Source organism: Chinchilla lanigera, unplaced genomic scaffold, assembly GCF_000276665.1.
Source record: "Chinchilla lanigera isolate Chin_1 unplaced genomic scaffold, ChiLan1.0 scaffold00088, whole genome shotgun sequence".
Lineage (NCBI taxonomy): Eukaryota > Metazoa > Chordata > Mammalia > Rodentia > Chinchillidae > Chinchilla > Chinchilla lanigera.
In genome coordinates this window covers 7393267-7408010 of record NW_004955489.1, presented here as the reverse complement: position 1 = coordinate 7408010, position 14744 = coordinate 7393267, and the positions used below count along the sequence as shown (strand labels likewise).

The 14744-nt window shown below is 42.5% G+C and overlaps 1 protein-coding gene across 1 annotated transcript in view; it reads left to right on the top strand.

Annotated features, from left to right (window-relative positions):
• Window positions 1–14744, top strand: part of LOC102023270 (fibrillin-3-like) — a gene marked incomplete at its 5' end in the record, with an annotated part of 81786 nt that overhangs the window by 31080 nt on the left and 35962 nt on the right.

Here is a 14744-nt window from a genome sequence, read left to right as displayed (position 1 = left end):
GGTCATTTAAAGAATTCGAGAAGTGAGACTCAGCCCTTGGACATGCTGCTCTCACTTTGACAAACTTAATTAAGTGTATGTGTTCTCCGTGCTGAGCAGTTGTATTCTCTGTAAAGCCACTTTGTAAAATAAACCATTGCACTTCCTCGAAGCGCAGTCTACCTTCAGTAATCATACCCAACTTTTGGTAGCTCTGAATGTGTCTTTTCAAATCTCCGGCACAGAATGCTTCACCATCGGCAATGGTTAAATATGCTCAAAGGGAGCACATTTGGGGCGGGGGGAGGAGAAAATGCAGAAAAGTGCTTTCTCTTCCTATTTTGAAGGAGCAAGATGTATTTTTCCATATTAAATATTTTGAGAAAGTTGAATGCAGCATTGTGCCAGCTAATTAAAATGTAAATTTCAGTATCTATGCTTGCTTTGTGATTTTTTTAATACATTTAAGTTAGTTGTCTTTTAAAACATGTGGTCAGCTGTTGTATTCACATATGGTCAAATGATCAAAGTCTGAACTCCTCTCTAATTGTCCCCCCGCTGCTCGTCTGCTCTGTCCGTGATCAAGGCCTCAGCAGGTGATGAGAAAGGCATGAGAACAGGCTGGAAGGAGAATGAGGCACCGAGAGGCCCAAGCTGAAAGAAATAAAGACTTCCAGTACATCACCCTGACAGTAAAGAGCTGAGGAAAAATGATGTCTGGCGAGGAGTTCTTATATATTTTTTTGTTCGCCAATCTGCATACATTTTTCCGAGCTAAATGCAAATGGAGCCCAGCCTGCTCCCAGAGCTGGACCCCCACCCCCTTCAGGGCTTGCATTTGTTTACTTGCCTGGGGAAGAAGCTGCTAAGTGCCACAGTTTATAGTATTTCACATGTTTGTGGAAATCATTGCAATTCTTTTCACTTCTGCTTGTCATTGTTTGCCCAGAGTTCACTTTGCCAGATGGCGCTTTATTGTCACTGGTGGTTACACCTCGCTATTGGATCAGTTCAAGACCAAATGGTGTGAAGAGCTTTCATACTTAGAGGATTTAGGCAAACATTCATTCGCTGCTATTCAGGCCGCTGGAGCACTAATTCATAAACGAGCTGGCTGACCTAGGAATGAAGGGAGGCAGAAAGGGCCTAGGTCTTTTTACTCCCTAAATTATTAATTTGCCTTCTATTTACAGTCTAAGTTGGGAAGAATAGTAATGAAGCAGGAATATCTTGCACAAACATAAATAAGATGCTAGGGAAGGGGTGGAGGAGATACTGCATTATGAGAATGCTGTCAGAGCTGAAGGGGGGTTGCCAGTCCCCACAAAAACACAATATATTATTTACCCCCAAATTCTGATTCTTATGAGTGTCTGCTGTCTCGGCAATGAGCTAGTTCTATTGCAAATATCCAGCAAAGAGTGCAAGAACATTTTTTTGATCCAGACTTCTGTGACAGTTGTCGGATGTGAAATGGTTTCAAACCTGAACACACTTTCAAAGTTGGGAAGTGGGGGGGGGTCTCTAAAATCCAAGAGATTCCATTCATGTCCTGTGACTTATAATGGGGGCGTGGGAACTCTGGACAAACTCGGGCGGACGCACTTTTCTGCTTTGGAAATTGGATAATTTGGAGGCCTGAGATAAGCGAGTTCATGCTATGTGTGTGTGTGTGTGTGGGGGGCGTGGGTGTTTTAAATTGATAAAATATTTTGCCTTTGAGAAGCAAATCAGTGAATGAATCTTTTTGCTGCTGCCCCAAGCTCTGGAACTTGTCTACCTTTCTTCAGCAAATCTGTGTAAATGACTGCAAAGCTAGGCGCTTTAAACAAACCAGGGCAGCAAAGAAAGGGTTAAGCAAACAAGGACTCAATTGCTCTGCCTAATTTTGTTTCTTATTAAATATGAAGCCCTCTTGTTGTCACCCTACTTTTGCTTTTCCTCAGGATGGGAGGAGAGCTTTACCTAACTATTCAAAGTGGCACTGAAAGGACAAAGGAAAGCACCGATGTGAAGAGGGAGGTTCTTTGGCAGAAGGCAGGTGCTAAGGGATTTGGAGGTTATTATAGAAAAATCCTTGAAGCCCTTGGTGCAGTGCCCTGCTATAGTAAGAAAGGCAAACAGGATAATGGATTGTATCAACAGAGGGAGTGAACCCAAATCAAAAGACGTGATCTTGTTACTGTATGGCCTGATATTGTGGCTCTACAAAGAGCTGGCTGGCGCTAATCAAACACTGCACTGCCGGCCTAATCACCTTGTCCTCAGAAGCCTATTGTTGTCCTGGGCAAGGCCCAGTTCACAGGGCAGCCGGGATGATACCCGGTTTTCCAATGAAGGAAATGGAAGAGAAGTAGAGGCTTTCTCCTTCACATGGGTTTTTTTTTTTTTTTTGGATTGAGGTACAATGCAAAATTATGTAATAAGAATATCCCCGGGCCCTGACCTAAACCGGGGGAAGCCACAGCAGCGGGGATTGTAGCTCAGCTTGGGAAGTAAGCACAGCTGGGAGGAACAAAGCATCAACTGGGGGTCCTCTGGTTTTTCCACACAACATTTCTGGACTTCGGCTCTTTGCTATGCTAAGTGGGCTGCCAAGTAATTGGAGCTACCCTATGGAGGGAGGGGACCGAGAAAGCTGGAGGGGAACACAGAGCAAACAGGAGCTGTGGAGCTGAGCAGGGACTGGGGCTAGGGGTGGGGGTGGGGTGGAGACAGAGGGGCAAGGGACTTTGCTTTCATGAAACAAAACAATGAAGTAGGGAGAGAGAGTTGGTTTTAATATTAAACCAGACGTCTTTTGCATTTTCTCATTGGAAGTGGGATAAAACTGGGTAAATAGTAAACGTCTGGAGGTAAAAGGAAGCTTTTGTGGACTTTATCAAGTCACATCTTTGGGCTTCAGTTTCCTCCTCTGAAAACTTAAGAAGGGAGGTGGATGGATGTTCAACTTGAAATCGAACTTTGCTTCCAGCTTGGACACTGAAAGAGACTGCATCCCCGGGTTCTCTTGAGTTAAATGCTGAGGAAGAGAATGTGTGCATGGGGTCAATAGAGTCAGCTCTACAGAGGTTCTGGATGACTCGATCAGTTCCTGTGCAGAATGAAAGGAAAATACTGGGTTTTTGCACTCAGCTTAGGGACCTTCTTCTGGCCAGCGGGTCTATGCGGAGTCTGGCTGAAAAGTGCTTGCTCCTTTAGCTGAAGTTGAAGCCGGGCAATAGTTGGAGGTTTGGAGCTGTTGGAGGTTTACAGCTGTTTGAGAGGCTGTCCCCCACTGTTTCTGTCTCCTTGCAAGGTTCAGAAATTCCTGTCTTTTGGGTTCATATGGCCGAGGCCAATCAAATGCTTTCATCAGCTCGCCATTGGATGTTGAGTGATATATTGCCACCAGTTAAAATTTGACCTTCTCAGTGACCCTCTTGCAAACATTAATTGTGCAGAACATCTTTCTCCTCCGACGGAGTATCTTCTTGTAAAGGCCACCCCTTTACTTAAGGCCAGAGTTAGTCCAACTCATCCAACTTTGCTACAAAACTTATCTTGTACTGCTTGGTCCAAGGATTCCTAGAGAAAAGAATCACATAGACCTAACAAAAGGGTTAGGAAGAGATTATTTTCCACAGTGACTTTGCAAACGATTACTAAAAGATTACCAAAAAGGACCTTTTGAACTTCTATGAGATACTTATTTACCATAACAAAAACACAGCCCTAATCATCAGAGAATAGAACGGTGTATAATGAAGGCTTTCCTTTAGCCGTAATGGATTTTGTATAAAACTTTTGATTTGCCATGGGAAAGGAATGGCAAATTTTAAAGTGTAGAGAATTATCAAAACTACTAAGCGATAATGTTTGTCTGATTTCCAAATGAGTTGATGGATAAAAACAGGTTCTTTTTATTGAAGAAGAAAATAAACCTTGTTTACGTGCATCTCTTATCAAGGAGTCAATTGTATGCAACACTATGCAGATTTTCTTAAAACATTCTAGCTCAGCAATGGCAAACCTTTTAGAGATTTCAATGATATAAACAGCCTGCTGTGGCACACGTGTCATAGGTTTGCCACTGCTGTCTAATTGATCTTGTTGTGTGCCTTTGAAGGACTAGGAAGGCATTGTTCTGACAAGATGTAAATATTTAAAAGGAAACTTTGTAATTAATTAGTTAATTAATTAAATTATTTAGTGAATTAAATTATTTACTTAATGGTACTGGAGATTGAATCCAGGGGCACTCTACTACCAAGCTGCACCCCTAAACTCTTTTACATTTTATGTTGACACAGATTCATGCTAAATTGCCCAGGCTGGCCTCAAACTTCTGATCCTTTGGCCACAGATCCCAAGTAGTTTGGAGTTTGTTTGTTTGTTTATTTATTTATGTTTCTGGGGATTGAGCCCAGGGCCTTCACACTGATCTACATCCCCGGTCCCTCCTCCTTTTATTTAATTTTGAGACAAGGTCTCACTTCACTAAATTGCTAAATTATTCAGGCTAGGCTTGAATTTATGATCCTCCTGCCTCAGCCTCCCAGAGTGCTGGGGATTACAGCATGTGCCACCATGCCCTACTGAGGCATTTTATTTTAAATGCAAGTACAGAAGGTGTAGAGATGGGGAATGATGAGAACTGTCTTTAAAGTTCAGTAAGCCGATGAGGCCAACTTAGGAGGTGTTATTCTTATTTTATTTGATCCACATTACACACCATTTTAGTAGTACTTTATTTTTTAGGAAAATGTCTTTCAATTGACCTAGGAATCTCTAGACTCTGCCTGTTGCATCTGTGCTATCCCTGTGTGCATATTTCAGCATGCAAACACAGGCAAATTTTAAGTTAGCTTTTTCTTCCCAGAATGAAAAGTAAATGATAATAATGATAAGTAATGATAACCCTCTTTGTGAGGGTCATTTCTTCTTAGTCTTTGTTTGTGGGGAGGAAAGGGCCCTGAATTTAGAGTCACATGGATTTAAGTTCAAATTCCTGCTTTACTGCATTGTAGCTGTGGGACCTTGGGCGAGTCACTTAGCTTCTCCAAACTTTACCTATCAAATGAATAACTCAGAGCTCCTACACAGGAAGGGAAATGCTCATGGTCTACCTTGGTAATTATATCAACAATCAGATACAAAAGCCTAGGGATAGGGCATAGGACTTCCTTTTCTGCTCCAAGTTCCTTTTCCAATTAGGGAGATGAAGGTCCAGAAATAACTCAGAAGGGGTTTTAGCAAGGCATGAAATTTTATCTTCATTTCATGAGGAAATCAAGGTCCAACGACGTTATGGTTTTCTTAAAATCTCACAGCTGCTAAGTGACTAGACAGGGTTCCCATGGCAACCGTTTGCTTTTTTTTTTTTTTTTTTTTTCCTTCCAGGAAGTGCATTACTCCAGGCCCTTCCTCAACCAATGCCCTCCCAGGGAAGCTTGAACATAAGACTTTGGAAACCCTGCCTTCTCCTATTTTGAGAACAACATGAATACTTTTGTCATTTCTATTCTTCGTTTTCCCTTCTCAAAATTTCCTTTATGGTCCATTCCCCATTCCTGCTCCAGCCCCAAGCAGGCCTGAAGTTTTGCTACAGTTTTTTATCTGGAATTGTAAGTTTTATTTTGAGTGTGAGAGACTAGACAAGGACTAAGGCAGGGGGAGCTTCCATGCCTTGCTTTACATTTGGGTGATCGTGGCCAAGGTAACTGCATGTGTACCTTTCTGGGCACCAGGTTCATCTCCGCTTGAGCAGGGGACTTAGGAGGTATAGGCTGAAGTCGTGAGGAAAGTGTTCCATCTCCTTCATTCAGAAGTGACATTGGTTCTTGGCTTCAGGATGGATGGAAGGACTGCAGAGGATTCTGTACTTTAGCAGGACTCAAGTTGTCTCCCAGCTGAAGTGTCCCCAAAAGGCTTTTATTAAGTGTTACTTTATAATACCTAGAAGCTGCTTTATCTCTTGAGTACTTTAAGTGTGGATCTTATTTCTACCTGACCCTCTCTTCTTATCTCCCAGTCTAACAACTTTGGGACAAATAGTGACTCACACTGGCTCTTTCCCATCTTGGTACTCTCTGTGTGGAAGTCAGCAGTGACCCAGACTCCCAGCCCCTTTCGTCTGAAGCATACTGAGAATTGAGCACCGGGTTTTGTGCATGCTAGGTAGGCAATGCTCTAAAACTGAGCTGCAGCCATAGCCCTTTTGTTTTCTTTTTTTTTTTTTTTTTTTTAAATTTTGAGACAGGGTTTTGCTAAATTGCCCAGGCTGGCCTCAAACTTATGATCCTTTCGCTTCAGCCTCTTGAGTAGCTGAGATTATAGGCATGTGGCACTGTTCCACTTTCATATTATGAGAAATTAGAAGTTCTGTTTGCTAACCACAGATACTCAGTGTTCCAATGTCAAATGTAAGGAAATCACGTTTTATTTGACAAAAATACTGTTTTTTTTTCAGATTCATATAAATGCACCTCAGATTTTATTAGTCCTACTATTTTCAGACTGGTGTTTGACAATGACACTTTCAATTGTTCATTTCATCTTAAAAATTGTGGTGAAATACACATACAATTAACCATTTCATCACATTTCCACGTACTCAGTGGCATTAAGGACATTCACCTGGTGCAGCTATCGCTACCATTCATACCACCGCACTTTTCATCTTGCAGAACTACATTTTGCCCCATGTTCTCAATCCTGGGAAACCACTTTTCTACTTTCTGTGTCTATGAACTTCTCTAGTCTAGACATTTCATGTTAGTGCCCTTTGGTGACTTGTTTACTGCAATTTGCACAGTACTTGCAAGTCCATCTGTGTTGTAGCATCTGCGAATTTCTCGCTTATTGTGGGTAGATGATATTCCATCAAATATATATATATATCTCACATTTTCTTTTTTATATCACATTTTCTTTACCCATTCCTTTGTTGATGGGAGCTTCGATTTTTTCCTACTTCTTGGCTATTGTAAATAACGCTGGAAATACCATGGGTGTAAAGACTTTTTAACTTTTTTGACTTTGAAATTTTGCAGATCCCTACATAGAGAACTGCTAAAAAGTGATGCGCGGGTTTCAGTGCTTTGGTGGAAAGCATTGCATTGTTTAGACAGTATGTAAGGTGTTGACCCATTCAACCTCTTCTTTGCCCAAGTGAGAAAATTTGGACACAGGTAGAAAGAAGATACACCAGAGGACACTCAGTGAGTTGGAGATAGAGTCTCCACAAGAACTGGATCTCCTGACTTCAGTCTGTGGCTATTCCACTGTGTTCAGCATTACCAGTTCAGGAAACTATAGCATTCTTTCCTAGTGTCTGCTTTGGGAATACAGAAAGCATTAGGGTAATCCTGTGAAAGTACTTTCAGACATGATTTATTTGCATTAGGACTTGCACGCTGAGGTAGTTGTGAGGCTTTTTCTCTTGTAGCATTTCATTCTGCTCCAGTAGTCGTGTAGTAACAGGATGGACTTGCTGACACCTCTAACTAGCCACATCACGACACTGGAGCTTAGGAATGTGCTATTTGATTAATGAGATAATGTTTTCAGAGCCCTTTGAGCTGCTCAGAACAAAGGCAGTTGATAAATTCCAAGTGTGATTGTTATGGCATTATCTAAAGATAGATATTTTACTAAATATTTCCATTTTGGGTTTAATCTTCAGATGTCTGCAAACATTCATTTGCATTTACAGAATGATGCTTTAAAATAAACCTGGGAAAACAATTGGCTGTCATAGGACACACTTGACCCTACTGAGTATTTCAAGATAACTGACAATAGTTGAAAGTGTTGGTACCATGGCAACACAATGAAACATACAAAATTTTGAAACATATCTTTCACAGAAAAGATCCTTTATTTGGTTTTATGTTTTTCATCTGTAATTGATATGAATTGTTTTTGACAGTGTTAATTTTTATTTTCTCCTTTCATGTAGGATCAGTAATTAAGATCTGAATGGTCATTGGTCAATCATTTAAAAGAAAAGAAATGTTAAGAATTCTTCATGGTACTATAATAGATTTCCACATCTCCTCATTTTTACGAAGAATGATTTTTTTAGGCCATGTTCACTTCTTGAAATTCCACACCTTCAGTACAAGGGCCATCAAAGTGACAAGGAAAGCAATGAATGAAAGAGAAAGCAGATTGTTCCTCAAGGTGAAGTTCTCTTCCCTTGCCACTCACAAGCCAGTGTCCTGGAGGTTAGGAACACTACGGAGAACATACTTATATCTGAGGTTGAAAGGGAGGGAAGAAATGAGCGTTGACTCAGCTACTATTAGGTGCCAGGCTCTGGGCTTGACCCATTCTGAAATATTCTGGCATTTTGTCCTTGTGACAATGCTGTAAAGTTGGTAATATCGGAACACCTGGTTCTAATTCTATAACTTGCTCCAGTAAATTGACTGAATCAGATTTTTTTTTCCTGTGCTGGGAATCAAACCAGTGCCAGGACCAGACAGACTAATTCAGAATTTGGACTTCTCTCTCTCTGTGTGTGTGTGTGTGTGTGTGTGTGTGTGTGTGTGTGTGTAGTGCTGGGGATTAAACCCAGGCCTGTCGTATCCTAGCTATGCACTTTACCACACCCTCAGCCCTTGGTCAGAATTTGAACTCAGATTCCTAAAAGCAATTTTTTTCTTCCTAACATTTTTTTGTGTGCATCAACTTTATCAATTCTCCTCCTGGGAAAAAATAAGCTATTTGCAATTGGAGATGCATTATTGTTGTGGTGACATCTGCATATTTGAATTCCCAAACACAAATTTCCAGTCTGAGGGAGGGAAGAGGACTTCAGCAGCTGGAAGAAGACAGAAAGTAGACAAGGGAGAAGGAGGGTAGGGTTCAGAGTTTAAAACCTAGATTTACAGTCTCAACTTAGCCACTGCTAGCTGTGTGCACATGGTAAGAAATATAACCTTCTTTGGGCTCAATTTTATCACCAGGAAAAAAAAAGAACAGGGATAAAATGAGACTCATCTCATAGGGTGCTTGTGAGATTCACTAATAGTAGCAGAGATGTCTTCAAACCAGGAGCTTGGCACTCAGGGAGCATTCTCTGTGGTTGTGTAGAGGACTCTTTGTTCTTACATATCGCTGGATGGTTCTATCAGAAGTGTGGATCAGTGACTGGCGGCCAATGGCTTAGGCCAACCAAGTCAGAGTGTGCAGTGTGGAGAGAAAACATTTGCACCCAGGGCTCCCCAACTCCTCTTCTGAGGATCCCTGAAGTTCCCAGGGCTGGACGGAAAAAGTCAGCTGTGAAAAATGGAGAAAAATGAAGGCCTTTTCCAGTTTATGGGTTAAGCTCATACATTTTTTGAATTATAATTTTCTCTCGTGAATATTTATTAAACATTTGGTGCCTGTTACCACACCTTCATGTTTTTCTGTACCAGGCACAGTTATTGGCAGGTACAGGGGAAATGGCAGTGGTGTGGTGGTGGGGAGTAGACCAAAAGATGAAAATCCCTTACCTCATGGAATTTATACTCTAGTATGGGACAGAGTTGAGAATTTGATAAATGAGTGAAGTATATTGTTTGTCTGTGATGGAGGTGAAGGAGAAAATAAAGTGAGCAAATGGGAAAAAATAGTCAGGCAATGTGAATCAGTTTTGAAATATTTGGTGTGAAAGCCAGGGATAACTCTTCAAAGAAGGTGACATTTTACCTGAAGGAAATACAAGACAGTGTGATTACAGGCAGAGAAGACAGCAAGTACAAGTCCCTGATGACAGCGCATGTTAGGAATGTTCTAGAAACTCAAATGAGTCCTAAATGGACGGCAGAATGAATGAGTGAAAGAGTGGTAATGAAGTGGTACAGGGGTAGAAAGAAAGGAAAAGATCAGGTAAGGTTTTGTATAGATGATAGATCATAATTTTTTAAAAAATGAGCAAGGAATTAACAAATGAACAGGAGATAAAACAGAAAGATTAATACAGTTTCTCAGGAATGATTAGGTACCAATATTATTATTATTGTCCTGATAGAGAAATAAGTACACATATGAAAAGGCCAAAATGCTTTTGCTGGTAAATATGGGCATCATTATTTTGTGGTGCTCCACAAGGGTCCTCGTGATGCAAGGTCTTTAGCCACCTGTCCAATTTGACAAGGAGCACAGTGAGTAAGTAGCAAAGCTAGAATTCAAATAAGGCTCCCTGGCTCTCATGCTGGAGTTTTATGATTCTTCTTTATGCCTAAGACGCCTCCTGTTACTCAGGACCAAAACTAGAAGTAGCACTGGAGATCATAGTATCCAAATTTCTGCTTATAAAGATGGGAACGTTGAGTTCTAGAGCATGACGGTGACCTGCCACACATTAGCCAGAAAACCAGTGATGTGCTAAAATTGAAGATCAAGTCTTTGCTCTTTGATGGAGATGTCATAATACCTGCAGCACATTTTCTAGCACATAGGGCAAAGGCAGACTCTACTTGCAGCTGTTGCATTAGAGGTACCTGTGGCAGAGATTCACCCCGGAACCTGTGATGAAGGAGATCTGGAATCTAAGGGATGAAGCTGAGCTGATTTTAAAGAGAGTGGTGACTAGAGACTCTGGGCTGGTGGATTGTTGCAACCCTGGCAGGGCCTGGCATTAAAGGTTCTGTGCCTTTTGAAGGGTGCGGTAGCAACAGGCCTGATGAGTTTATATCCTGAAGGCTTTTGCACATCTTGAGAAGGCTACCCATGAAGTTGGTGTGTCTTGTTGATTTCTGTCTTAGGTGTCCTGCGAATGTATCTGCAAAGTGTTTTAATGACAAAATTCCATGTAGTACCAAGCATTCTTGCTATGTGGCCCAAATGTATTGCTTCTTCCCATCGTCATCCTATTGCAAAGACATTTCTTTTATTATAGGAAAGTTGGTTTGAGGTGGGAATGCAGAAAAAAAAGGAGGAACTTCAGATGACCACCTGGGAATCCTAATTGTAAAGGCACTGTGTGCGGCACACAGTCACTGAGTAGCAGAACTGGAAGTGGCCTTGGAGGTCATCCAATCCAATTTGCTCCTGGAAAAAATGGAAAAACTGGGTCATAGAGAGTAAAAGTAATGTGCCAATGGTTAGCCATCATGTCAGTGATATGTTAGAACTAAGATCCCCTTTGTTTCTTGTACTAGGAAGTGTTCTCAGCATCCAGCCTGCAGATCCACCATGGCATTTCTGATAAGGCAGAAGGCCCATTCATTATTATCATTTGTTTATGAGTAGCAACTTCTAGTTGATCAATCTAGTCTCCTATGCATAGAAATGGGGCAGGTACTTTCCCAAGCTTGGCTGAGGAGGATAGTGATTAGTCTAAGAGCCGAGATGATTTTACACATGGCTTGGAGATTTTGGAGAGGTGCATTTGGAGCTTTGGATGGCTGGAATTGGGGCCAACAAGGGTCAGCAGGAGCCTGCTGCCCTAGAGAATGTGCCTAATACCTAGCAGTGTGGGTTTTGCCTGGCTTGCTTACTGGGCATTCTTCTACCTGCAAGTGGGTATTTGTTGGCACTCAGGTCCACCCATTCTGTTCTGTTTCTCTTTCTCTCTCACAGAAATTCAAGAAGCAGACTTTACCCAGCTTGCAAAGCCCACATCTATAGTGACGGTGTTGGGAACCCACTGGTGAGGCAGCTGTGAGTCCTTAGACATGTGTTAGTGCTGGTGGCTCAGGGCCAAGTGAAATCCCAGGCTTCAATCATGTGGCTACCCTCTGTAAAAGTTGGCTGTCTGAAAGAATGCAAGAGGAAAATCAGAAACGCCTGCACACGTTTCCCTGTTGTGGTTGGTACAGAGCCGCCAGAGTTCAATCCCACTCAAGTCCCAGTGATGTGAGGGAGCTCCTTTAATATTGCTTGGAAATGCAGACACCTGGTTTTGCCATTTGTAAGCGCTCATGACTCATCGGCACACTGCACTCACCTCTGAGATGAGAGTGGCTTTCTCAGCTGGGGGTTGCCTTTCTGTGTGTTGTTGGTTGGCTGCATTTCCAGAAGGAAGTAAAGGGTGCATGGCTTAGTTGTTATCTTGGATATTAGGATAAAAAGTGCAGAATAACACAGTGTTGTCCGTAAATACTGGAACGTAGTTATCTTGTTTCTGGGAAAATGTCAGATCCTAGTCATCCACTGAGATAAAGCAAGGAGCTGGGTTTATATGAGATGTGTTTGAAGTACCCTTCAAAAAACACTTTTGCCCAGGCTGCAGACTAGCTACAGACACTGGCCTGCTGTAACTTCTTTAAGAAAAGCGATGGCACTAAAAATGTGAGGAGTGGCTGAAAGTGAGGAAGTGCTTGACACTGACAATGCTGCGTTATTTTCATAGTGCTGCAATATGTTCTGCTTGGACCAAAGGAAACTGGGCTCTGATAATACATTTCTGGATTGCATGGAATGTTGTGGCTCAGAGAGGCAAGAGATAAAAGAGAAAGAAACAATATAGTGGTAAGTTTCAGGGCTTTTATTTTATATGGAAACATTTTGTCAAAAATATGGAGTAAATGTGAGTCAAAGTCGAATGTTATATTTCCGTGCATCAAAATGGAAACATGCTCCCTTGGCTGTGCTTTCTATTATCTGAAAAATACCAAGTGCTCCTCATCATAGCCTTCGTCCTGAAAGGCTTGCAAAATAATTCCAGAAAAGGTACGCTGGCCGTCAGTAGCTGTCTAGGTGGAAGGAAGAAAAAGAGCACAGAATGAAGCTACCTGGGAAGTGCCCTTGCTGACAGAATCCTGACCATGAGCCCTTGCTCTGTGTCTGAGCATGTTTCTTCAATTACCAGTGTGGGTGCATAAGCTAGAGGGCTGTGGACATAATGCCAGACATAATTTATGCAGATTTGCCCAAGTTTATATAGCACTTTGTTATTCAACACAAAAGCAGCCACCATAGCAACCTCGGGATCACAAAATGCTTATGGTACCTCTGAGAGACAGATCATCCTCTTGCAAAGATGTTGAAGTGTGCAAATGTTCCACAGCTTCGTGGTTCATCTTTGCCCTGTGTGAACCAGAGAGTTTGATGGCTGAAGAGCTTTTTTCCTTTCGGTGAGATTTTAATGTCCCATTAACGTGCAGTCTGAGTTAAGGAACCTAGCTAGTAGGCGGATTTTCTCCTCTCTTGGGATTTGTTTTTCATTTTTATTTCCTTAATGATTGAAAATTTGTTTTCAAAGCTTCCTCAGTCAGGGCACAGTGATGCTGGGCTGGGCCTGGCTTCCCTTGCTGCCGAAGTGCCGACCCTCTGCAGTCTCAGAGAACAAGGCCTTTGAGCCGCTGGCTGGTAGGGAACACGATAATGAGCTCCAGCTGTTGAGTGCAGGCTCCAGGGAACCCAGGGGAGCTCGAATGGAGAAAGACTAGTTGATTCCGGGAAGCCTGTATTTTGGTGCTCTTGCCTCCTCTGTCTTGATTTCCACACTCAAGCTGGTGTCCTCCTACTTCTGAATAACCCTGGAGACCTGCAGGCCCACTTCATGAGCAGGCATCACTGAGGCCTTAGCTTCTGGGTCTTGGGTGTCACCTGTGACTGGCCCTTGTGGTGGACTGCATGCAGGTAAACTTGCATCTGTGTAGATCCAACACAAAGCCCCACTGTGTAGGGTGTGCAGAATTCTGCAGTGTAAATGTTCCCACTGTAGCCCAATTTCAAGATACCAACAACTTAACAACTGGCTCACAGTTCCCAACAAAATGGAACAAATGCCTCCAGCACACCATGGCCTGGGGTATGCCATGTGTTCTGCACAGCAGTCACACAGATAAGTTGGTGTCCTCCCCTCCATTTTAACGGAACAGGAAATAGGGCTGGAGGGCTTAGGGCAGTGAGTCTCCAACTTTCCTGTGTATGTGAATCATCTGGGGATCTTCTTAAAGGTGGAACCTGTGATTCTGCATTTTTAACAAGCTCCCATGTGATACCTTTCCACAGTTAATTAAAAGTCCAGTCAACCTCCTGGAAAAGGAGAAGACTGACAAGATGGTCTTTCACAAATAACAAGCCATGTCCTGCCTGTCTCCTCAAGCCACACCACACTTTGACTCCCGACTCAATTCCACTCATGGGATGTTCAGGGCCTCTTGTGGGTCCTTCCAGCAGCCGCTGGCAGAGGCTTAGAACACACACTTGACTGCCCTTTCAGGCAGAAGGGGAGCTGATTTTCCCTGGGGTGTTTAGAAGTTAGTTATACGACCAAAGCAGAACTTTGATGGCTTCAGAGTTGTCTAAAGGTATTTCGCATGACCCAATCCCAACCATAGAAAGCAGTGCCTATCTCTTGAGTTTGATTGCATGGTGTGACTTTGCAGTACTGCAGTCTTAGGAATTTGTGCAAATTCCATATTTCCCTCTTTTCTTGGGCTTAGAGGAAAACCTGTTGCTGCATATTGTTGAAAACTGATGCTACTTGGTTTGCCTAACAAGTATAAACTCAGGGGCGCAAATCAGCAACCCAGAGAACAATGACAAACGAGCCAGTGTGCTTCCTGTTTTCCCTTTACTTTATCATCCAGCAGTGAAGAAACTTGCAAGGACTGGAGAGGTGATTGGCTGGAGAAATCCAAGCCTGGGGTCTGTATGCCTAGGATGGTTCTACGTTCTGAAAGGGGAGGTGACAGCATTCCCGATCTCAGAGAGACCGCAGTCTCATTAGGCAATGCACACTTGTGGAACCATTATTAAGGAGAAAGGGTATAGTGAAAGGTCCATTTGACCAGTAGGACTTACTGAAGCTTTTTGTACAGAATGCTATACAGGCTGGG